This window comes from Zootoca vivipara, chromosome 4 (assembly GCF_963506605.1).
Source record: "Zootoca vivipara chromosome 4, rZooViv1.1, whole genome shotgun sequence".
Classification (NCBI taxonomy): Eukaryota; Metazoa; Chordata; class Lepidosauria; order Squamata; family Lacertidae; genus Zootoca; species Zootoca vivipara.
Window position 1 is genome coordinate 46,329,899 of NC_083279.1, and position 23,334 is coordinate 46,353,232.

General features: G+C 43.2%; 1 protein-coding gene across 2 annotated transcripts in view; it reads right to left on the reverse strand.

Moving 5' to 3' along the window:
- NDP (norrin cystine knot growth factor NDP) overlaps positions 1–5,816 on the reverse strand; it is a 28,630-nt gene extending 22,814 nt beyond the window's left edge. For both annotated transcript variants that reach the window (XM_035115577.2, XM_035115576.2), the window contains exon 1: positions 5,633–5,816. The gene's annotated coding sequence lies outside the window, so the exon portion shown is untranslated. The remainder of the gene's footprint in view (positions 1–5,632) is intronic.
- Positions 5,817–23,334: the final 17,518 nt, after the last annotated feature.

Consider the following 23,334-nt stretch of genomic DNA (forward strand, 5'->3'; position numbering starts at 1 on the left):
TAAATAATAAAATTGTTATTACCATTACTATATAAGTCTGCTCCCTGCCCCTCCACTACAGAAAAGCTCTTCGAGGCTTCTGCATGTTTGATTTTGCACTGCCTCCTTTGACTCCTCCAATCCTGCCATTTGTCCTCTCCCTCTCTTCCCCCCCGCCCCAACATTGGAAGCTGCCCTGTGATGCCATGCTTCCATGCCACCCTGATCTTTCCTCTGGGTTTTCCAGCTGCGGCAGCAGCAGTGCCACAGTTCTTCTCTCTCCTTCCTTTGCGGCAAGAAATCTAGTCCCTTCTCCCCCTTCTCCTGTCCTCCTTCCTTGTGCCCTGCAGCTGGGCTGACTCAGCCCCTGCAGGGAAAGGGAAAGGATAAGGCAAGAGAGACCACCACCAACACAGCCACACCTACACCATTGTTTCTCTTTCCCTGCCCCCCCATCCCTCCCCTAGCTCTCTTTGCACATGGATCCTACATCAGCTTTCATGCAAATACCCATCTCTGACCAAAAGAAAATTAACAGGCTTGCCAGCTGCAAAGCTTCCCCCGGCCCTCGCAACACGATGGTCCCACACTTTATTTCCCCCCACTTTATTTAAGCAGGAGTTATTCGCCAAGACAGCGCTATACTTTCACTTTTTACAATTTTTCATATTCAGGTATCGATTGCTTGCTTAACATACCCTCAGTACGACAAAAGCGGCACCCAGCTGGAAGTATGTGGGACAGGCTCGTGTCACAAAGAAGCGACTTCAGTGTGGCACATTGCCAAGGAACATTTCTGGTATGAAAAGTTTGAGGATATTTCCTGGAAGCTATGGGCCATGTACCCATCTCATGGACTTTGTGGATGCAAACCAACTTAAATTCAGGAGCACGTGTGACCACCCTGATACTTTTAAGAGCACAAATAATCCCAAATGCACATCTGGAGGGGAACTTAGATGGCTGCTTTAATTCTCATCTTACTGCATCCTCTACATGTCTACTCAGAAGTAAGTCCTACTGAGTTCAATAGAATGTGAGCATGGGACTACAGCCTTACTGAATTGATTTTATGTATACTTTATATTTTAACTGTGTCAATAAGCTGCCTTTGCGAGGCTGTCACACTGAAAGGTGACACAGAACTCCTACTGCGGTGAATTGTGCTGCAGTGTTGGACTAGGACATGGGAGACCAAGGTTCAAATCCCTGCCCAGCCATGAAACTCACTGGTTGATCTGGGACCAGTCATTTTCTCTGAGCCTACCCTACGTCAATGTATTGTTGTCTGGATAAAACTGGTGGGGCCCCCCTTGAGCAACTTGGAGAAAAGGTGGGGTGCAAATAAATACATGTGTTGTTCTTAGAAGGATGAAGAACAGCATCCCTGCAGGATCAGACTTAGAGACTTCCTAAACCAGCATCATGTTTCCAGATGCTGTTGGGAAACTCTGAAGCAGGTGAGGTAGGCAGCAGCCCTCCCCACATTTGTGCCCAGCAATTGATCTTCAAAGCTATGCTGCTCATTTAGCCACCATGACAAATAAATGCCCCTTGAGCTTGTCTAAACCTTTGAAAAGGCCATCTAAGGTAGCAACCATCATCACATCTCTCTGCGCTGGATTCCATAAGTTAAGAGTGTGCTTTCCCTCTCCACAGGTGATCCACTGCAGTGGTAGCTCAGTTCTCCTTAAGGTACAACAACGTTTGATCCAGTCCTTCTATAAAGCATGTGCCTATTGGAAACAAAACATGGCTACTCCAATTTGTTCTGCAAAGAGTCTTGATCACAAATCCTGATACCATCATGAGCACAAATAACCATGCATGCACAATAAAGGAGAAATCTCTTTCCTGAATCTCACTAAGTTCTGAGGAATCTCAACCCAGCAAACAGCTGCATGAGGAGATCTGAGAAGAGACAGTTCCTTCCTTCCACTGATGTAACAGTGTCTTTGCTGATAATGGTAGAAGCAGACCGGACAGCCAACAGCTTGCCAGATCTGACTTGAGCACATCAGAGCTTGTGTTTCTAACGCCATAGAGCTGTCTTCCCACCCTGACAATGTGCAAATTGCCATCTATTAGTGACAGTCAACTTGGATAGCTTTTGCATTAGCACTCCAATGTGGTGGTTATGGCACATGAATTCTGCAACCTAAACAAACTGTGTTAACTAAAAGAGTGTGCTTATTTTATGGAATTTGTTCTGCTACTGCTATGCAAAACCCTTTGGGAGAACTGAACGTGCCACCCTGAAACATTGGAATCCTGTTCAGCTCAACTCTGCTTTCTAAAAGTTCACTTTGTGTTGCCCACATGCCTGCAGGTTTATCTTTGCAATGATAAAAAAGCAATAAGAACCAAAAGCTAGTTTTAGAAAACAGAGATCCTCTGAAGGCTCAGTTCTGCACACCCATGGCACTAAATCCTATGCCTGCCTGCAAGGATCACACAGAACCCACACCGGCCTGCTTTTAAGCCTGTTGAACCACAAATATACCCTCAGTCTTGCATGTGATAGTTTTACAGGTGTGCTTCTTTAGAAGCGATTCACTGTGAATGGCTCTTAACAAGGGAAGTGTAACAGGAGTTTCTTCCCTAGCCTTCCCATCTAAAATAATCCTCTTAAAATTTCACATAGCTTATGTAGCATAAGTCGTTAATTTCATAGCCAACACGAGGCATCTATGGTACTGCCAACGTTTAAATGGTGGAGGAGCCCATTTCAGACAGTAAGCATAACCGAGGGAAATTATTGCAGGATCATTCCTCAGCTACCCAAACAGAGCTAAGATGAAAATATAATAAACATCCTTGAGTCATTTGGGAGGGAGGGCAGGATACAAATTTAATCAATAAATGAAATAGATTCTTCAGCGCAAGGGCTATAGCTCAGTGGCACAGCACATGCTTTACATGCAAACAGTCCCAGGTTCAATCCCTAACTTCTCCAGGCAGGACTGGGAAAGATCCCTGGGTGAAATCCTGGAGAGGAGCTCTCAGCCATCGTAGACAATACTGAGCCAGATAGTTTGATGTAAGGCAACTTCCTAAGGCAAGGGATCTCTCTACTGCATTAGGACTTTGTCTTTCTGCTCTCCAGCCTCTTGAATGACATTATACTGTTTTGGAATCCACAAATCTGATGCCATTTGCCTCCTTTGAGTGTATAATCATAGCAGTGATGACAGCAAGCTTCTGCCATTCAATGTCCATGCAAAAGGGGAGGTTCAGGCTGCATGAGTTTTAACTGTAGAACATGCTTTCACTTAAATCCAAATGCTTCTGCTATGTTCACCCATCTTAATCACATCACCCTTCTGGATCGATGGGTGGTACTCACTAGCTTTCTGGAACAAAACCAACAAACAAAGGGGGAGAGCCAGTAAAAAATGAAATTACCCAACTCCACGGCAATCTTTTATTATTGCATGACATAGTATTTCTATGCAATTGGGTTGGTTGCTTCCATTATAGGGCCAGGGCTAATGAAGATGGCCCTTAGCCACAAATTTAAAACATATTATCTAAGTTATTTTCGCATATACTTTTCTGTTATGTCTGTTTGCCTTGCTGTGGCTCACACAAACATCACACTTCATATAGGGGAAATGTTATTTTTAAAATATTCTTGTATCACTTTCAGTAAACTTATTCTACTATTATTCTTCCTATTTCTTCAGAGAGAGTGGGGGATGAGCCCAGAGAGGTTCATTCACTTTTTTCCCTTAGACTAGCTGGGGGCACTCCCCTCAAATGCAGCCTTTAGAAAACACTTTCATGCCCACATGAAATTTATGCTACAATCATGCGTGCTGCTTTAAATATTCATTCAACTCACTGTCTGGTGATGCTGTTTTCTTCAGGAATTTGTCCACTAAGTTTCCTTGATGTAGATGTTGCTGTTACATTTAACATGCTTTTAGCTTTTGAAACCCTAAACAACTTAGGACTAAGATATCTAAAGGACTGCCTTGTTTCCTTGCTGCCCAGCAGATGGGACACTGCTGAGAGTAACATATCCAGAAGCGCACTTTGCCTATGTAAGATACCAGGTTCTTAGTGTTGCAGCTCCAACTCTCTGGAATTACCGACTAGCCAAAAAACAGACAAGCACCTAGCATGATGATGTTTAGGCACCTACTGAAGACCTTATTGTTTAGGAAGGCTTTCTTTGAGGTGTAGGCCAGTCATTTATGTACGATCAATTTTACATCTGGTGAAATATTTTTGTTGCTTTTAGAGGTTGTATGGATAGTTTTGTTGTTCTGGAATTTGCTGAAATGCTCTTATTGCTTTTACAGCTGTCTTATTATTATTATTATTATTATTATTATTATTATTATTATTATTATTATTATTATTACTGTGTGCACTGCTTCTAAGGCTTTATGATGTGAAGCCACCTATACATTTGTATAATATCATCATCATCAAAATTGCCATTACATCTTTGGTTTTTAAAAAACCCATATTATTATCTTTCAGAATTATGCTGCTCTAAAATAGAACATTTGAAACCTTCCCCTCCAAAAAAGGGGGGTGTCACATTAGTCTTGCTCAGAGTAGACTCACTGGTTTCAATGAATCTACTTGCAATATGGTTTAGTGAGCTATCACCCAGTGATTCCAGGGCAGCGCCAGAAACTTCTTTCAACAGGAGGTATGGGAAGGCTGGCAAATTATTTCTGAGAGCTTTGCCCTGCCTGAGCATCCTCGGTTTGATCTGCCGAACAGACATCCCCCCTGCATTATTGGTTGTGCTGACGGCGTAAGCCGACTGCTCAATATATCTCCTCTGTTCTGCAGCCAAGACAAACACTGTGGATTCCCTCGCCGTTCCTAACCAATCAAATGCACATATTAAATCCATCCTAATCCATAACCAGTGCTGTGCACCCCGTGGCAAAACTTCCCAGAAGTTTGGATAAATACAAAAGGGGAAAGGGGAAAAAGGGGGGGGATCCTAAACAAAACCTAAAACCTCGCAAAGGATGACACCCAACCCTAGAAATAAATATTGCCTATTGTTTCGAAGTATTCCAAGCCCTCCGGCAGATGACTGGCAGAGGATCAGCATACATTAGTTGTCATAAAAGTAAACACATCTCCGTTTTAAACCAGGAGCTTCGCCTGCGTTCATGGAGTCCCATTGTAATGGGACAAAGGCAGCGTTTTGGGCTCGCACAACTCACAAGGCAGCGTTTTGGGCTCGCACAACTCACAAGGCAGCGTTTTGGTCTCGCACAACTCACAAGGCAGCGTTTTGGGCTCGCACAACTCAGCTGCCTGTCCCCTTTCCAGTCCAGCCTCATACAAACGAGGGTCAGTGCAAACCGAGTCCAGCGCGGAGATGAGATGCATTTAACGCTGCAGTTATTTTATCCCCAGAAGGACTCATTATCTCTCTCTCCCCCCCCCCTGGCATCCTCAGGAGACACATAATTAAAGGCACGCTGGCAATAAATAAATAAATAAGATATAGTATGCATCGAATCTTTAGGCAATCGCTAATGAAATTTGAGTTCTTCGTGAACAATGAAGCAGGATATTTAAAGAGCGCGGGGCTGTCAAAAGACAAATCATTCTCGTTAAGCACAAGGCGATATTTGGCGTTCTGATCCAATCTCTCCGTTCCCTGCCTGCTTACCTTTGCAAAACGCGTCGCTTTCACCTTCCTTTGGACTCCTGCAACTCAGAGCGAAAAAGAGGTCTTGTTACTTCCAAATGCTTTTGTTCTTCTGTCCCCCTGTCACATGGCTTGCCTTTTATATTTGCAACACACAAAAGTTAGGGCTGTTGTTTAAGCAGGAGAGAGAGAGAGAGAGAGAGAGAGAGAGAGAGAGAGAGAGAGAGAGAGAGAGAGAGAGAGAGAGAGAGAGAGAGAGAGAGAGAGAGAGAGAATGTCAAATGGAAAAGTGCCATTGCAGTCATATATCAATCAGGCGAGCGGCAGCGGCAGCTCACAAGCAAATGGGAATTCCACAGAAATGTGAAGCTCTTGTTATCTGAGAAATCACTAAACACCACCAGTCAAGCTTCCTTCTTCTGAACAGACTTCTCTCATTGGAGAACTGGAAAACTGGATGCAAATACACTGAAATTTCAGGATGTTTGCTGTGATGGCATACAAGGCTATGGAGGTTCAGGTCCAAACTTACTGGTAATTCTGTCCCACCTAAATTTGCCAGAGATCACTTGGTCAGAGGCAAGCTCATTTGCACCTCTGCTAATTGTTTGCCATTTCAAATGGAGGGGTGGGGGAGGAGAGAGAAATACTTTTCAGGAAAATATCTACCAAGTGTAACTTCTTCCACAGTCATGTGGGTGAGGTTTTGTCTGGAGAGTAAGTTATTTATGCTAGATTTATGACTTGAATCCTGTGTGTGTGAGAGAGAGAGAGAAAGAGGTACTGACTTATTGCAGTTGATCAGACAGGGCACATTGTATTGCCTTGTCATTAAACTGAATGAACGTGCATACATTTGCATCTTTCTCCTCGCTCCCTTGGAAGTCTGCTTCAAGCAAGCTCTCTCCGGGACTCACATATTAATGATCAGAAAGACAGAGTGAACTCATCACCTTTCCGCCCTCTGTGTCCAATCTTTAAAACTTTTTTTGGCTTAAGGAGCATAATGTTAACAATCCACTTCTAGTGATGAGCAAGATGGAACTAAACAGCCGGGGGGTGGGAGGGAGGGAAGTACCATACAACAGATACTAAGCTCACTTCCCTTTATACTTATGAAATTATGCGGGAACTGTAAAATCATCTCCCACTGGGCTTACGGGAGTTCTACAATTTGCTCTAGTGCCACAGACCTTATCAGTTCCACCATATATTTCTGTAGCGTTTGGAGGATTAACGTCAGTGCGCACAAATGGTAACAGAGCCGCCAGGCTGGTTAAAAATAAAGGCTTGTACCCAGGGCTGAAGAGCAGATCTTGCCATTCACAAGTGCCTATCCGATCAGGCGGCTGGACCTGCAAAAAGGCAGACGTCCTCCTTGGTCCATGCCGTCACAGTCTCTTTAGGTTTGGGCAGCCTGGGTGTTGTTAATATCTGAGCCTCTTATGTGGTAAAAGATCAAAAGACAGATGGAAATTATGCTGTAAAAATAGACTCCTCTAAAAGGGGAATGGCTGGTAGATGAGTAAGCATCATGAACACAACAAAGGAAACATTCTTTGGCTTGATCTGTACAGTCAGATTTGGCTGGATGGAAAGCAAGTGGGCCACTTTGGTTTTAGAGGGGCTTAAATTTGAGTTTGAGCCATCTTTCCCACCCTGCCCCTCATGAAACATTTAGTTTGTTCTTTCTCTGCAGCTTTTCACTGATCTCTTTGTGACCAATTTGGGGTTCCCCCTTCCAACTCTAGCATTGACAAGTGGCAAAAAGTGGGAGGAAGCCATCCAGAATCTCTGTCTAGAACCATTTTCATTTGATCCAAAGTGTGCTCTGGCAAACTGCAATGTATATGAATAAAGTAAGAAGCATGATCTGTTGTCCCAACCCTTATTGCTGGGAAGTGAGCTCCACCAAATACAACTGGGCATACTTCTGAGAAGACATGGTTTTATTTTTATTTCATAAAATTTATATTCTGCTGGGTTGTAATACCAAAAACCAAAAACTCAAAGCAGTTTACCAAAAGAATAAAACAACAATTTAAAACATTCAAAAAAAAATTAAAATCAACAATAAGCTAAAAACAGTTATCAGCTTTCTACATATCTGGGTAGGCTTGTCTAAGCAAATATGATTTAGCAGATTACAAAAAGGTCACACCCATTTTAAGCCACTTATTTGTCAATAGCTCCTCTGAATGCAGCCAGAATCTCCTTAGACAAAGGACTGCTGGAAATGTTCTTTTTACTGCATATATGATGCTTTCTGCTCATGGTGCTAAGGGGCAGCTCTACACAATCCTGCTTCCAATAATATTTGTGCGTGGAAATTTTGGGGGGTGGTTAAGCTGCTCCATTTCCAATCCGTGCCCATTCTGTAACTCCCTGCTGAAACCCCTTAACTTTTGTACTGGTGTTTTTGTTTCCCTTTTGTTGCACGACAGCCCTCTCTGGACTGCAATAATTGTGGTAGCATTGCAGAAGCACCACAGAACTACCAATGAAGCAGAACAAAGCCACAACAAACACACTATTATTGTGTCAATAACATGTTGCTGAATACAGCTGCAATAAAACACCTGTTTGGAGGGCCCTTACCCTACAGCAGGCACTGACAAACTCGTCCCTCCAGATGTTTGGGGACTACAGCTCCCATCATCCCTGATCACTGGTCCTGTTAGCTAGGGATGATGGGAGTTGTAGTCCCAAAACATCTGGAGGGCTGAGTTTGCCTATTCCTGCCCTACAGCGTGAAAGAAGTCTACCTGGAATAAGTCTAGTTACAGGTAGGTAGCCGTGTTTGTCTGGCGTAGTCGAAACAAAATAAATAAAAATTTCTTCCAGTAGCACCTTGGAGACCAACTAAGTTTGTCATTGGTATGAGCTTTCGTGTGCATGCACACTTCTTCAGATACACAGTCTGTCATTCAACATTTGCGGGAGCAAATATAATTTTGTAGATAGCTGCAGCAGAAAAATGATATGAAATGGCTAAACACTGGACAATCTGCAGTCCCTTCTCTGTGCCCAGAACTGTTTCAGAAGTTGCAGGGACTAAAAGAGGGAGGCTATGACTATGTGCATAGTTGCCCTATGTGGCCAGCCCCCAACACTAGAGAGAGGAGCATCTCCCCAGGCAGAGAAGAGTTTCCATGTTCTGGCATCCAGGCTGGTTCTGCACAATAGGAGTGGCTATAAAGCCTTCCTATTCAGGTTGGAACTTTGCCTGAGCAATGATAGTCTTTCCTGGCTCTGGACTTGTTTGGGCTCTTGGCTTGTTCCCTAGTTCTTACTTCTGACTTGACCCTCTTGGCTCAGATCGCTGGCACAACTCCTGGATCCTGGTCCTCAGCTCTGGCTCCCGCTTGCTGACTACTGCCCAGTCCTCACAAATGGCTGCAAGGACAATTTTGCCAGTGTAAGTGAGGAGGTCTCATTAAAAGCAACAAGTGGAATCCATTTTGGTACCTTATCAGGAGGTACCCATCCTTTTTTATCCCTCCCATCTAAACACACACACACACTTAGACTCTTGAACTATACACAACATTGTTATTTATAGAAGGCCATTGTCTATTCCGAGTCCTTCTGGGGCTCAGGACATATAAATAAATGTATAAATAAAACATTAAAATTGTATCTTCTTTTCTGGCCTTTTTGGGAAACACCTTTTAAAGTCTTTAATAGAAAATCCTATGCAGGTCTATACAGAAGTAAGTCCTAGACTTCCCTCAAATAATTCTGGGAGCTGTAGTTTACCCAGAGCTGATTTCTTGGGTTTATTCCTCTATACAGAGGTGTGAGTAATTCGGGGGGGGGGGAGTAATCAATTTCAAATAAAAGGGTTTCCATAGCCTTTTTTTCCAGAACAGGAGATGTGTGAAGGCCCAGAAAAGACCTAGGAAGTAGGTAGGATGAACCATTTTTTCTGGGTTCCTGCCCTGCAAAACACACACACACACACACACACACACACACACACACACACCCCAAAAAAACTGATTCCTCCACCTCAGGCCTTCACATCTGTACCCAGGACCTTGCAATGGCGCAGCTGAAGGAGATGCAACCATGTGGGAAGGTAACTTTACACAATTACCTGTGAGTAAACCCCACTGAAGTCAGTAGGGCTTGTTTTGGGGTAGATATATATAGGACTGCACTATAAGTCACAGCAGTGTTGTCAAGCAAACTGTGTATGTTCTATATACTCTGTAAATGGAAGTATAGCATTTTACCTATTAAAATTCAATAGAATATTTAATAAATGAATGAAGAGATAAATAAATAAAAAGTCAGGGGAGAATAGTAAAATCACAGAATTGGACTTCTACAATTCAATAAATCTTTCACCCAACCTGGGGCTTGAACCCACAACCCTGAGATTAAGAGTCTCATGTACTACAAAGTGGGCTATCCCAGCTGTTAAGCAATACTAGAGCAAAGCATGAACCAGCATGGAGGATGTCACCTTCTGTTGTGTTTTGTGTCCATGAGTGTTTTAATATGAAACAAAGCCAAGCTTGATCAGACTTTGCAACCATGTCATGCTGCCCCCCAGATCTTCCCCACTGCCTGTTTTGTTCTCCTAATGCCGAACAGCCTTAGCAACTGCATGCAACACCCTCACTCCATGACTGATCAGCCCTCTGTGGTTCCCCATTGGTTGCCCAGGGGCTATATAAAACGGCACATAGAAAGCAAAAGAAAAAAAATATTTCAGCAACATGACAGCTGCTATGTTTGTTTGCTACTCAGATGCCAGGCTGGTTTCTGCTCTCACCTTGACCCATCCTTGCTCCTGCTTTTGAACTTTTGTGAGAGTTCCCCCAACTGTCTGGCTCCTGCTTTGCTTTTGTTTGGGAGCCTGCTAAATTCCTGCTCCTATCCAGGTACCCCAGCTTGGCTGTGACCCCAGTCTGTCCTTCGTTGGCAATCCTTGATTTGTAGTTCTGACTGTTCCTTACCCTCCAGAGCTGTCAGCACTCCAGACAGTCCTATTGGTGTGAAATACCTGTTTATGGTTCCAATAACTATTGGTCAGAAGCGAAGGAGATGAGGGAGTATTTAAAAGAGTTGGCTATTTTCAGACATTCTCCTCTTTCTGCTTCTGCTTCTGCTTCTTTTCACCAGAAATTCTTTGGATCCTCCTGTATTCCATTAATTGCTCTGGAGCAGACCAAATTCATGCTTTCTACTTCCTAATATTGAGGAGATGCTGTTTATTCTGTCTTCCAATTTATGCTGTCATTGTAAACTCGGGACTTTAATTACTGTGTGACATAGCAGAAACCTAAAACAATGAATTAAGGAGGAGTTGCTCTGGCTCAAGTGAGTGTGGTTTGTTTCGGTCTCTTGTGCAATTTTTACAAGGCTCTTCAAAGAAAAAAAGGAACTTTTCAAAGTACAACGCATCCCTTAAACATAAATCAGATAGAGGATTTATGGAAAGAACAGAATAAATCTCTAAGAAGTTATAAATTGGAGCATCTTTGAACTTAACAAAACACACATACACAAAACCCACTCCATTCCTTTTTAAAACAATGCCATATTGCTACTTTTAAAAAGATAATATTTTCTTTTTGATCCCACTTTTTTGTCTTTTTGTGGTTCCAGCTCAGTTGCATCAATAAAAGCTAAAAGTGCTCAGCACCTCCCAAGAGGCATTGAGCCATGACTTTAGCTCCAAGTCCCTGTCAGCATCACATATGCCAAAAAAGTTTGTGGGAAAACTGTCACTTAGGGATGACTAAGATAACTACCCTTGTAGTGGCAGGCACTGCCAAGCAGCTACTCGCATACTTCTCAGCTCCAGGATTCGTGTGCTACTAATTCTCTGCTTCCTTCTTGCTTGTGGTGTCCTCCTGCTGGCTGGAGAAGATACATCCACAACACCTGTGTCCAATGGAGATTTGTGGACTGGGTAGACTGGCTTACACCCTTGGCACTCATGCCAGATCTTGGACCATTCAAGTATGGATCTTTCATAAGTGGGACCAAGAGCCAAAATGCAAGTGAATTAGCTAGAGATCATTTCTGTATTGCTTTGCCTAATTCTATTGTTCAGCACTTTTTGATTCAACTCACTTTAAAAACAAAACAATAGCACTCTGAGATTCTTCAGGAAATAGCTGACCTACTCATATTGCCTTCCTGAAGTGGCCCACAAGCCTAATTTGGCCCAGCCACCCCCCACATCTGACATCACATATTACATCAGGTGTGGGGCAGATAAAGGTTCAGCTGCAAAGGAACCAGGAGTCTTAAACTCTTGATTGTTCCTTGGCAAGCTGGGCTTATATACGGTGCCTTTTAAATTTGGTGCCAAATTCAAGCCCCACTGGAACAGGTTCCTCTCTTGAGCCTCAGGTCGAAGCTTCCAGGTGGAACCAATTCCTGGCAAAAGTGGGGCTTGAAGTCAGCTCTGATCAGCTGATTAGCAGTGACCCCAAGCCTTCCTTGATTCAGTTGGAATCTTCCTTGGCAACATGGCTTGAGTCCAACCTGTGCGGCAAAGGAAAAATGGGTCTCTTGAAGTTATGGCAATGTCAGGAGACTGACAAGTGTGTGGCCCCACCTACCTGTCAAAGTGGCCCACGAGGGCTGGGGGATCTAAGGATCTGGCCTGCTAGACTTAAAAGGTCCCCCACCCTGCCTTACTACTGCCTAAGCTTATGCGCTTTGTAGAATGAGAGTTATTGCCACAATTTTACTTCAGGCCTTTGATCCAATTGAATAATAAAAAACCAGATTTGTCTGCCAGATCACAGAATCAAGGACTGATTGAGACTCACTTTCCCCAATTTTAGGCTTGGGTGTTTTAATGCACCACCCCATGCCTGTGGAGAAACCGGGTCCTCCCTAACTAGAGGGCATGTGTTGCGGTGGGACCTGGCAACCAGACCCTGTGTTGTGGGTGGGAACGTTTGGATAGCCACAACACCCTATTGCAGATCCCTCGATGCAGGGAGAAATCAGGCCAATGGGATGCCAGCAAAAGTACATCGAGGGACCTCTAATTAAGCCCATGCACATTTCCCTGAGCTTCCTCTTTGGGGCCAGTGCATTGGAACACCTGCCCACCTCTCCCTATATTTAGGGCTTGCGCTTTACCTTGCTATGCCGTCGTATGTAGTCTGTCATTGGGACAGGGGCACAGCAGGAATTTCCCCCACTTGGCTGATTGGCTGGTGCCATTTGGGTTTCGCCTGCCACATAGCAAATCGTCACAACTTGTAAGGTTGTGGATAGGCTCTGGTTCAGTTGATAGGGGTGGCAGAAGAGTCTCACCATCCCTATGCGATGGGTATTCCGCTAAAGGAATCCGTGGACTCACTGGTTGGTCTTCCCTGTGAGGGGTTGTGCTCTGAGCCTGAGTCCAGGGGACCTTCTGGGTGGAGGACTAGCAGGGCTCCTGCTTTCCACTGTCCCAGGTGTTCACCCAAGGCTGACTTATGGTTGGTGCCCAGGGTCAGCGCTACCTGAGTCTTGTCTGAATTTATTTCGGGGGGTGGTTAAAAGGTCTCCTCATGCAACTATGCAAACATCTATTGCATCTGGCCCAATAATTCTGTACAACAGGCCTGGCCTGCCAAATGGACCCGCTGGCAGTACCCAAAGAAATGACATTGAAAAGAATCCTTACAATGACTGACACATTTTTAACACATTTATCTGAGAGACAATATGAAAGAAAGCAAATCTGCTCTTCTTTGAAAGATTCCCAAAGGAATAACTTTTTGATTCAAAAGGAATTGGCCTTTTAAAAGAAAAGTTATTTCTTCAGCACATTTGGATGTAATTTCTTTGTGTGCCGCCATTGGACGGGCACAGATTTCATCTCTGGATTTCCAAAATGAAAATGAAAAATTCAGTTCAAATGTATTTTCAGCCCCCTCACCACGGAATTTTGATACCTGGCAGCCCTTCCAAAAATCTGCCAGAAGTTCAGAAAACAGATTTATGACTCACACATCACTGTTATGTATTCACATAAAATATTATATTCTCATTGTGTTCAGTTTTTCATGCCAATTTGTCTGTACTCTTGTGCTATTTTTCATTCTTGTAGTATTCCCTTTTGTGCCAAAACATCTGCATTCTCAAAAGAGAAATGCCACCACTATCTCACTATCACACACAAACACAATTTCTCCACATTGACCCATGTGATTTTCCCTTCACAAATGTTAGTGGGGTGGTATGGAATCAGGCAAGAGGAAGACAACTCCTGTTGGTGCTGACCTTTAAAGCCCTAAACGGCCTCGGTCCAGTATACCTGAAGGAGCGTCTCCTCCCCCATCGTTCTGCCCGGACACTGAGATCCAGTGCCAAGGGCCTTCTGGCGGTTCCCTCGCTACGAGAAGCCAAGTTACAGGGAACCAGGCAGAGGGCCTTTTCGGTAGTGGCGCCCACCCTGTGGAATGCCCTCCCACCAGAGGTCAAAGAGAATAACAATTACCAGACCTTTAGAAGGCATCTTAAGGCAGCCCTGTTTAGGGAAGCTTTTAATGTTTGATGGATTTCTGTATTTTAATATTTTGTTGGAAGCCGCCCAGAGTGGCTGGGGGAACCCGGCCAGATGGGCAGGGTATAAATAATAAATTATTATTATTATTATTATTCTATACCTTTTTAGTAATCTATGAGTTGGGCCCTAGTGACTTAGAGTAGCAGGTACTATCTTTACCAGGAATATTAGTTTCATACATAATTTATCTATAGGTGATATAATACAGCCAATGGTTGTACAGCCAAGATTCCCCATGTTTATTGCCTGCTATAATTTGAAGCATATGTTTCTTTGGCAGGAGGTAAGCGAGTTAATGAAACAAATACAGAAAACTAGGGGAACTGATACTGAACAAACAGTTTAGCGACTTGCTGAAAACACAAATAGCAAGCAATGATTTGAGTATTATTGATGTGTAAACTGTTGAAGTGGAATGTGAGTACAAAGCTCATCTTGAAATTCAATATAATTTTTGAGATTGTCATCAAAGTGCTAAAGTGGCAAACTGATTAGGACAAGAGGAAGCATGTAAACAAAGACAATTGGAAAATACTCTCTGCATTCCACCCTGTTGCTAACAATGGCCTCTGCGCAGGACAGGACATTGCATACTAAAAATAAAAATATTAAAAATAAGTCAGGCAAAAATAAAAGCTTTTGATACAAATCTCCAGTATATTTTTAAAACAACAAGGGAGCTCAGAAATAAATACTGAAAAGCTGTAGGAGGAAACAGGGGTGGTTTTGATGCTAAAAGGCAAAAGTTATCAATCTATAGATATCAGTGAAAACTTCATAGGTTTTATTATTACTGAAATGTCCTGGAGGAGCCTAAGATATCTAAGAAGTATACATAGCCTTCCTAGCTGCATGGGGTGGGGAGGGGGAGGCAGCTTTCCCTACCCTAGTGCTGGAGAGGCATTTTGTTCTGGCTCCGCTATCAGGGGGAACATGCCTCTGAATGTCCCTTGCTGGGCATTGCCAAAGGGGAGGATGCTCTTGTGCTAAGGTCCAGCTTGTGAGAGTCCCATTGGCATCTGCTTGGCCACTGTGAGAACAGGATGCTGGACTAGATGGGGCCTTGGTCTGAGCCAGCAAGCTCTTCTTATGTCCTCATCACCCTTACCATTGGCAATACTGCTTGTTTACAAAGCTATTGTACTACCAACCTTACTATATGCTTGTGAAACATGGACCACTTATAAACGCCATCTCCAACTGCTCGAAATATTCCATCAACGGTGTCTCCAAAAAATTTTACACATCACTTGGGAAGACAGGCGAACTAATATCTGTGTACTGGATGAAACAAAGATCACCAGTTTTGAAGCAATGATTCTTCAACATCAACTCCGTTGGACTGGTCATGTTGTGCGGATGCCTGATGATCGTCTTCCAAAGCAACTACTCTATTCCGAACCTAAAAATGGAAAGCGTAATGCTGGTGGTCAACAAAAGAGGCTTAAAGACTGTCTCAAGGCAAATCTATAAAAAATGTAGTTGTTGTTGTTGTTTAGTCGTTTAGTCGTGTCCGACTCTTCGTGACCCCATGGACCATAGCACGCCAGGCACTCCTGTCTTGCACTGCCTCCCGCAGTTTGTTCAAACTCATGTTCATAGCTTCGAGAACACTGTCCAACCATCTCGTCCTCTGTCGTCCCCTTCTCCTAGTGCCCTCAATCTTTCCCAACATCAGGGTCTTTTCCAAGGATTCTTCTCTTCTCATGAGGAGGCCAAAGTATTGGAGCCTCAGCTTCACGATCTGTCCTTCCAATGAGCACTCAGGGCTGATTTCCTTAAGAATGGACAGGTTTGATCTTCTTGCAGTCCATGGGAAACACCAACAACTGGGAAACACTGGCCTGCGAGCGCTCCAGTTGGAGAACAGCCTTTACCAAAGGTGTCATGGGCTTTGAAGACACTCGATCTCAGGACACAAGGGAGAAACGTGCTAAGAGGAAGGCACGCTTGGCAAATCCACACCATGATCAACTCCCGCCCAGAAACCAATGTCCCCACTGTGGAAGGATGTGTGGATCCAGAATTGGCCTCCACAGTCACTTACGGACCCATTGTTAAAACCATGTTTATGGAAGACAATCTTACTCGGCTACGAGTGATCGCTAAAGAAGAAGAGTCTAAAACATATAGAGGGCAACAGGTGGGAGAAGGCTGCTCTAGAGAATAAATTTGCTACTAGGCAGGGGATTTTAAATCACTATATCTCCTGACTTTTTTTAATAAAAAAAACTTAAAAGCTGGAGGGTATTTGCATTGTGGTAACAGTGCTGTGGAACAACTGTTTAATCCACTGCCTAGGCTATTTTCCTGATAGGTTTGTCCGCCCACCAGTGGGCAGAAAGAAATGTGTGCCCATCAAAGGAGTAATGTTTGTGGGGTTCAGTTTCCCCTCTGGCTGTATTCAGTTTCTTGGGTAAGTGTACTTGTCTCATAATCTTGCTGGTTTTTCCTCTCTGGGTGTTTTGTATTGAAGAATGTCTAATCAAAGCTCTGGCGTGGCATTTAGCAGAGCCTGTGGCCTTGGGCAAATCACTTGCCTCACTCTAGTTCTGCATTTTGTTTCCAAGATCAGCCACTGACAACCAAATAACTCTGCAAAGGTTACAAGCGGGACATGAGGGCAACAGTAATTCCCTGCCATTTGTCCCCAGCACCTGCTATGCAGGAAGAGAGAAGGGGATTGTGCTTGTAGATTTTTGTTGCATGAGCCTACTGGGTGTTCCCAATCTCAAAAATAAAATAAAATAAAATGTCTTCTGGAAGGCCTTCAACATGTTTAATTCCTTGTTCGTGTAAAACGTATCATGCATGGCTTGGCTCACTTTCTTGAGATAACTGTTCTGTTTATTTCCTGCTTCATGACTGTGGCAAGTTTGTTGTATGCATGGATGATATTTCTTGGTGACAAGGGACTTGTAAAAACACATGGAATTGCTTTATAACCAGAGGGCTCTTCTTCAAAAGCGATCTATCTTCAGCGAACCCTTTCCATATTAAAAGCTCCTGAGTGCTTGCCACAAACCTGCAGGTTATGAGAGGATCAAGATGCATGTTCTGTTCAAATATGTCCATTGAGCCTGGCTGCCATCCTTTGTATTGTCCCTTAAGGGTGAAGGCTCAGATCGCAATCTCCAGCACTGAACATTCTAGAGGGATATATCCCTAGCAAAGGTCAAACTGTTTTTGAGGGAAGTTTGCCTACCACCATCACTCCTTTGAGAGACCCCTGGTAAGCTACCAAGGAAACCCAGGGCTCCACAGAGCACAGTTTGAAACCACTCCTACAAACAGAGCAAGCTCTGCACCATTTCAGTCTGTCACCATGCAAGCAGAAGCTCATGCGGGCGCCTTCTCTTGCTGCTGCCCAACTTCCTTCCCCTGGGAAGGAGCATGGTGTATAGATCAGTTTCACTCACATATCATTTAAAGGGCTTCTGAACCTCTCTCTCATGCTCTTGGTATCATTACATGAAAGACCCCCCCCCCAAAAAAAATCAGTTTTAAATGGTCTGGTATCAGGTTTTTACATTGATTTATAACCACACAGGAAGTCCCATTTACAACTGCTTGCCAGCCTTCCTGACATTGTATCATCTCTGTGAACAGAGGCACATTTTTGTATTCCCCCCTCCCCCATTTTACCATAAAGTAGTCAACATTTGGGAATGGCTTTTTGACATGTTAACCTCTTCACCTCGCGTGGTGGTGTTGATTTGATCTCACTATTAGCAAGTGTCATGGTTATATTTTTTTTAAAAAAATCAAAAAGTACTATTTCTCTAAGGCAGGCATCCCCAAACTTCGGCCCTCCAGATGTTTTGGACTACAATTCCCAGCATCCCTGACCACTGGTCCTGTTAGCTAGGGATCATGGGAGTTGTAGGCCAAAACATCTGGAGGGCCGCAGTTTGGGGATGCCTGCTCTAAGGCTATCCTAGACACAGAGCCTCTAAAGGAAATTCATACATACTGTATATTTGTAATAAAGGCAAATGGACATCTTGTTTTCTTCACAGGGACCTCCCTACTGGCATTTTGTTTTTGCTGGTATATTCTGTAACATTTCAATAATGCAATGGTAGTGCAAAAGTGGTGGGTTTATACTGGGCCATCCACACACCATTCTGCCTTGCTAGTTCTTCTGTGATGCTTCCTCAGTGTTCTTGCACTAATGTCAACTGGAGGAGCAGCCTCACACAACAGGGCAACAAAAGTGGGACAAAAAAATTAAACTAAAACATTTGTTTTATTAAAAGTTACAGGATTTCATCAGGAAGTTACAGGAGACACACTGACTGGAAACAAAACATATGTGACCCTGAAGCATATAATTGCCCTGATACCATCATAAGCACATATAATAAATACATAATAAAAAGAGTGCCGGGAAGAGCCCATAGAGCAGGCATATCCAAAGTCCGCTTCAGGGGCCTAATCTGGCCCGCCATTCAGTTTAATTCAGCCCCTGTGCCAGTTTATTTCCTGGGGTAAAATCTTCAGAAAAAGCTCAACAACTTAAATCCCCAACCCCCCCCCCAAAAAAACCCCATCAAATCCTTAAAAAAGCACAACAACCTTGGTTGGCCCTCATGCATGTCCACTTCATCAAATCTGGCCCTCTTTGAAAAAAGTTTGGGCACCCCTGCCATAGAGAAAAAAGTGGTCTGTATCCTCTCTTCCTCTATGTTGCCAGTCACTCATCACTTTTTTTTGAAGGCTCTGAATATCTGATTGATTTAAAGGACCTGTGTGTATGCACCAACCCCATAAAGCATGATAATTGTTCAGTATTGGAAGGAAGGAAGGAAGGAAGGAAGGAAGGAAGGAAGGAAGGAAGGAAGGAAGGAAGGAAGGAAGGAAGGAAGGAGCATTGACAGGAATGCTTGTCTTGTATTACACACACAGAGAGAGAGAGAGAGAGAGAGAGAGCTCAATTGCTCTGCTCTGCTGGAGTCTAAGTGGGTAAATAATATGTAAAGCAGAGTTACATGCATGTACTATGTTATGGGATTGTACCCAGGCATATTTACCAAGTTCTACGGATCAGCATCTGAGGTAGGCAATTGAGGTAAATGTATTTTCCCACATTCATTTGAGGAGTGTATTATGGCATTTAAACTAAGAAAAGTGTGGGGGGGGAATATATATACCCTGTTTCTCATATTTTAAAACATACCCATAAAATAAGCCATAGCACGATTTTTAAGCATTCAAGGAATATAAGCCATACTCCGAACATAAGACATAGTGATAGGCGCAGCAACAATGCCGGCCGCGGCAGGAGGAGGAGGAAAAAAATAAGACATCCCTTGAAAATAAGCCATAGTGTGTTTTTTTGAGGAAAAAATAAAAATAAGACGTGTCTTATAATATGAGAAACACGTAGATCCAAGCCAAACTGCTATCAGTTTGGCTTGGATCAAAGCATCACACAGGTTTGAGGGGCATTAGCATTTTTTCAGGTCAGGTTTAGGCCTCCATAAAGCTAACAGGGAGTAAGGAAACGAAGGAGAAAAGATAGCTGGTGGAAGAGTGTGGTATAAGCAATGGACTTAGAACAGGCATCCCCAAACTGCGGCCCTCCAGATGTTTTGGCCTACAACTCCCATGATCCCTAGCTAAAAGGACCAGTGGTCGGGGAAGATGGGAATTGTAGTCCAAAACATCTGGAGGGCCGAAGTTTGGGGATGCCTGACTTAGAACCTGAAGGAAAGGTAGATGAAGGGGAAACTGATGAAAGAGAAGTAAAAATAAGGAAATGTGAAAGGGAGAAATACATATATGACACCCAAACTTACATTGCTCAGTGATTCATCATTCTGTTATCTGCAGATGAGTTTATTAACAGCATCCATTGAAAGCAATTGTGTTTTATATGAAATCTCCATCCAATATATTTGATGGGCATTGACTTATTCACAAAGAGAAGTCATCAGCTGACATTCCAGTCACAGAGTGGTGAGCATCCATGTTTGAACACATCCTCAGAAATGCAATAGTGTGTGTGTTTCTAGAGAAAGATGGGAATATAGACAGGCAGAGCAAGACACTGTGGCCTTTTGAGAAGCAGAGGTCATCAAAACCCAACAAGTGGAAGAAGCTGGCTGTTGTAGCATTGGCATATGGAGAGGATTAAAGGAAGGCATGCATATGCAAGCACAGAAAACCCAGATATAAACAAAGGTAGCCTTTTTGTTTACTACATGCAGGATGCAGACACATTCCTAAAAGTAACTGGAGCACCGCATCCTATACACACTTTAAAGACGCTACCCGTGCAATCAAGACTGTGTGGGTGCAAAATTGGTCTCTTGACTGACATGTTTTAAATTTCCGAAGGATTGTATTCCTTCTGTTCCTGAAATGCATCCAGTGCATTCAATTATAGCTAAACAGCTTAGGCCAAACCACCTTAGGAGTTTGCTCCCTTTACCCTCCAAATCTCTGTGATTAATTTAGGGTGTCCTCCATCCACAGGGAGGAAAAGAATAAATGAGCTGGCATTGTTCAGAGCTTTCACGAATAAGGTTCCCAAGTCCATTACCAACCGTCAGCAAGGTTATATGATCCATGGGATCCACGTGTGAATGATGTTGAGATAAAGGCCACATGAATGAAATGAATGGTGGCAAATCTGTCTTCATGACGTTGCTTCTTTTACAGCTCAATCCTGAACTCAGTGCAAGGTCTGCTCACAAGTGAGTTCAATGAGACTTACTCCCAGGTAAGTGTGAGCATGGGGCAGAGCTGGCCTACCAATTATGCAGGATGAGGAGCAGCCTCAAGTGGCAGGGGGTGGCAATCAGAGTAAGGGAGGTTTTAACGCTGCCAGAGCAGCAGAGTGTTCTACCACCCAGCCTCACCACCAGGTGGGAAGGCAAAGGGTGTCTCCTTAAGATCCCAGCTCTTGCAGAGCCTCGTGCCCACTCAGTTGTGGGGGCAGTAAGAGGCATTTCGCCTCAGGTACCAAAAAGTCGGGGGGTGGCGGCGGCAAGGGGTTATAGCCTTATTGCTCTGACCACTATTGCAAACTTACTGGATCAAGCATGTCATTGAGGATTAAATGTGATTCATTCATTTATAAGGAATTTTTTAATAATAAAAAATATCTTTTAATGAAAAGATCTTGTAGGATTCTAGATCCAGAGAAATTCAAAACAGAAATTACATGTCTGATACAGTCCAGTTAACAGTAGCGATGGTTGTTTAGTGATTTATATATATTTCCAAGAAAGTAGGCTTGAAGTTGCATTCCAGTACGTAATACCTACCTGGAAGTAGTCTCATTGAACTCGATGTGACATACTTCTGAGTAGATATGCATAGGATTGCATATCCAGCTCAAAAGTAACAGGTCCTTCCTGCTGTGCAATTTGATACCTTCCTCCATCTGGAAGTTCAAGACTAAATACCTTTTAAAAAGGTAAAGGTAAAGGACCCCTGACAGTTAAGTCCAGTTGCAGATGACTCTGGAATTGTGGCACTCATCTTGCTTTACCAGCCAAGGGAGCTGGCGTTTGTCCGCAGACAGTTTTTCCGGGTCATGTGGCCAGCATGACTAAGCCGCTTCTGGCACAATGGAACACCAAAACCAGAGCAGCGCACGGAAACGCCATTTACCTTCCCATTGGAGCAGTGCCTATTGTATTTATCTACTTGCACTTTGATGTGCTTTCAAACTGCTAGGTTGGCAGGAGCTGGGACCGAGCAATGGGAGCTCACCCCGTTGCGGGGATTCGAACCACCGACCTTCTGATTGGCAAGCCCAAGAGGCTCAGTGGTTTATCTAATACATTTCCATGGGGCTTACTTCTTTAAAAGCATACTTAGGATCTAAGCCAAAAAATGAAACAAAATCAAAACAAGGCTCTTGTTTGATTGATGGTGTTCGTGTTAGAGGGCTAAAGGATTGAAATGAGAAAGTGTTTCTGACGTTCCTCCCTATTTAAATCTCTCACTTTCCAGCTCGGCCGAGAGAATGATCTCTCTAGATGCAGATTGGGGGGGGGGAGGCTTTGGAATGACAAATATGCAATAATTGATATCCTTAGATTCTCTATAAATTGCAGAGTTATCTTCAAGATTTACAAGCCACTTTGAACCTGCTTTTATTGGACAATCTGGTTTACTGGAGGCCCACCTCATGCTTCATCAAACAGTCCAGTTTAAGAGAAGGCAGGCTGTGCACAGGTTGTCAGCCAAGAATGGCTAGAATGCAGTAATCAAGCGAAGAAACAAGCACTTAGTGATTGGTTTCATTTTAGAAGAAAACAAAATTTCAGGTGCTCAGTATATATACTTCATTCTACTGTACAGGCGCTCTTGAATCTTCATGGACACATACAATAAAATCCTATACATGGTTATTCGTAAGTAGGGATGGGCAAGAAAATTGGTTTGGTTCAAATTTTAATCTTAATGTACCTCATTTCCACTTTCTAAAACAATATTCAAACTGAGACAATAGCTAGCCTTTGGAAGTCACACTTCTTTGAACTCTTATTGTGCAGTTCGCCAACCCCAAAAGTGTACAGAAATGGGTATGTTAGAGGGAAGTGGCATTCAAATGCATTTATTGCTGAAAAATAACGTATTACCTGCAAAAATGTGTATATCAGGAAAAACTGTATTACAAAAAAAATGAATGAATAAGATTGCATTCTGAGTTACTGCTGGTTAGCACTGACTGTTGGACCATGATAGTCTTTATACATGACCTGCATCTGGTGAAATGACAAAGATGTACAAAGTTCAAAGTGTATTTTTTTCCCCATTGACCTATCTCTGTCTCTGCCACTGAGTGTTTCTGAGTCATGGCCACCATTATTAGGCAGAATGTTTTTTTCCACAAGTCAGGCTTTCATGAGAACATTACAGGTGTGGTATAAATGCCCCAGGTAAAACCAAAGGGTTTCTCTTGGTATCCATTTGCAATTGCTATCTGCTATGAGCACCAGATGAGAATTACCAATTAATTTCCTTTTCCTTCAGTGATCTCATTTCAAAGGCTCATCAAATAGAAAGGGAAAAAGTAGCAAAACACCATCATAATATCATGGTCCCTTGTACTCTATCTGTATTTTGTGGTGTCTACAAATGTGATCCACAATGATTTATGATTTCTAGCCTTCCTGTAGCACAACTGCTTACCACATGGTAATGTGTATGACAGGAATTACTTCTAAAT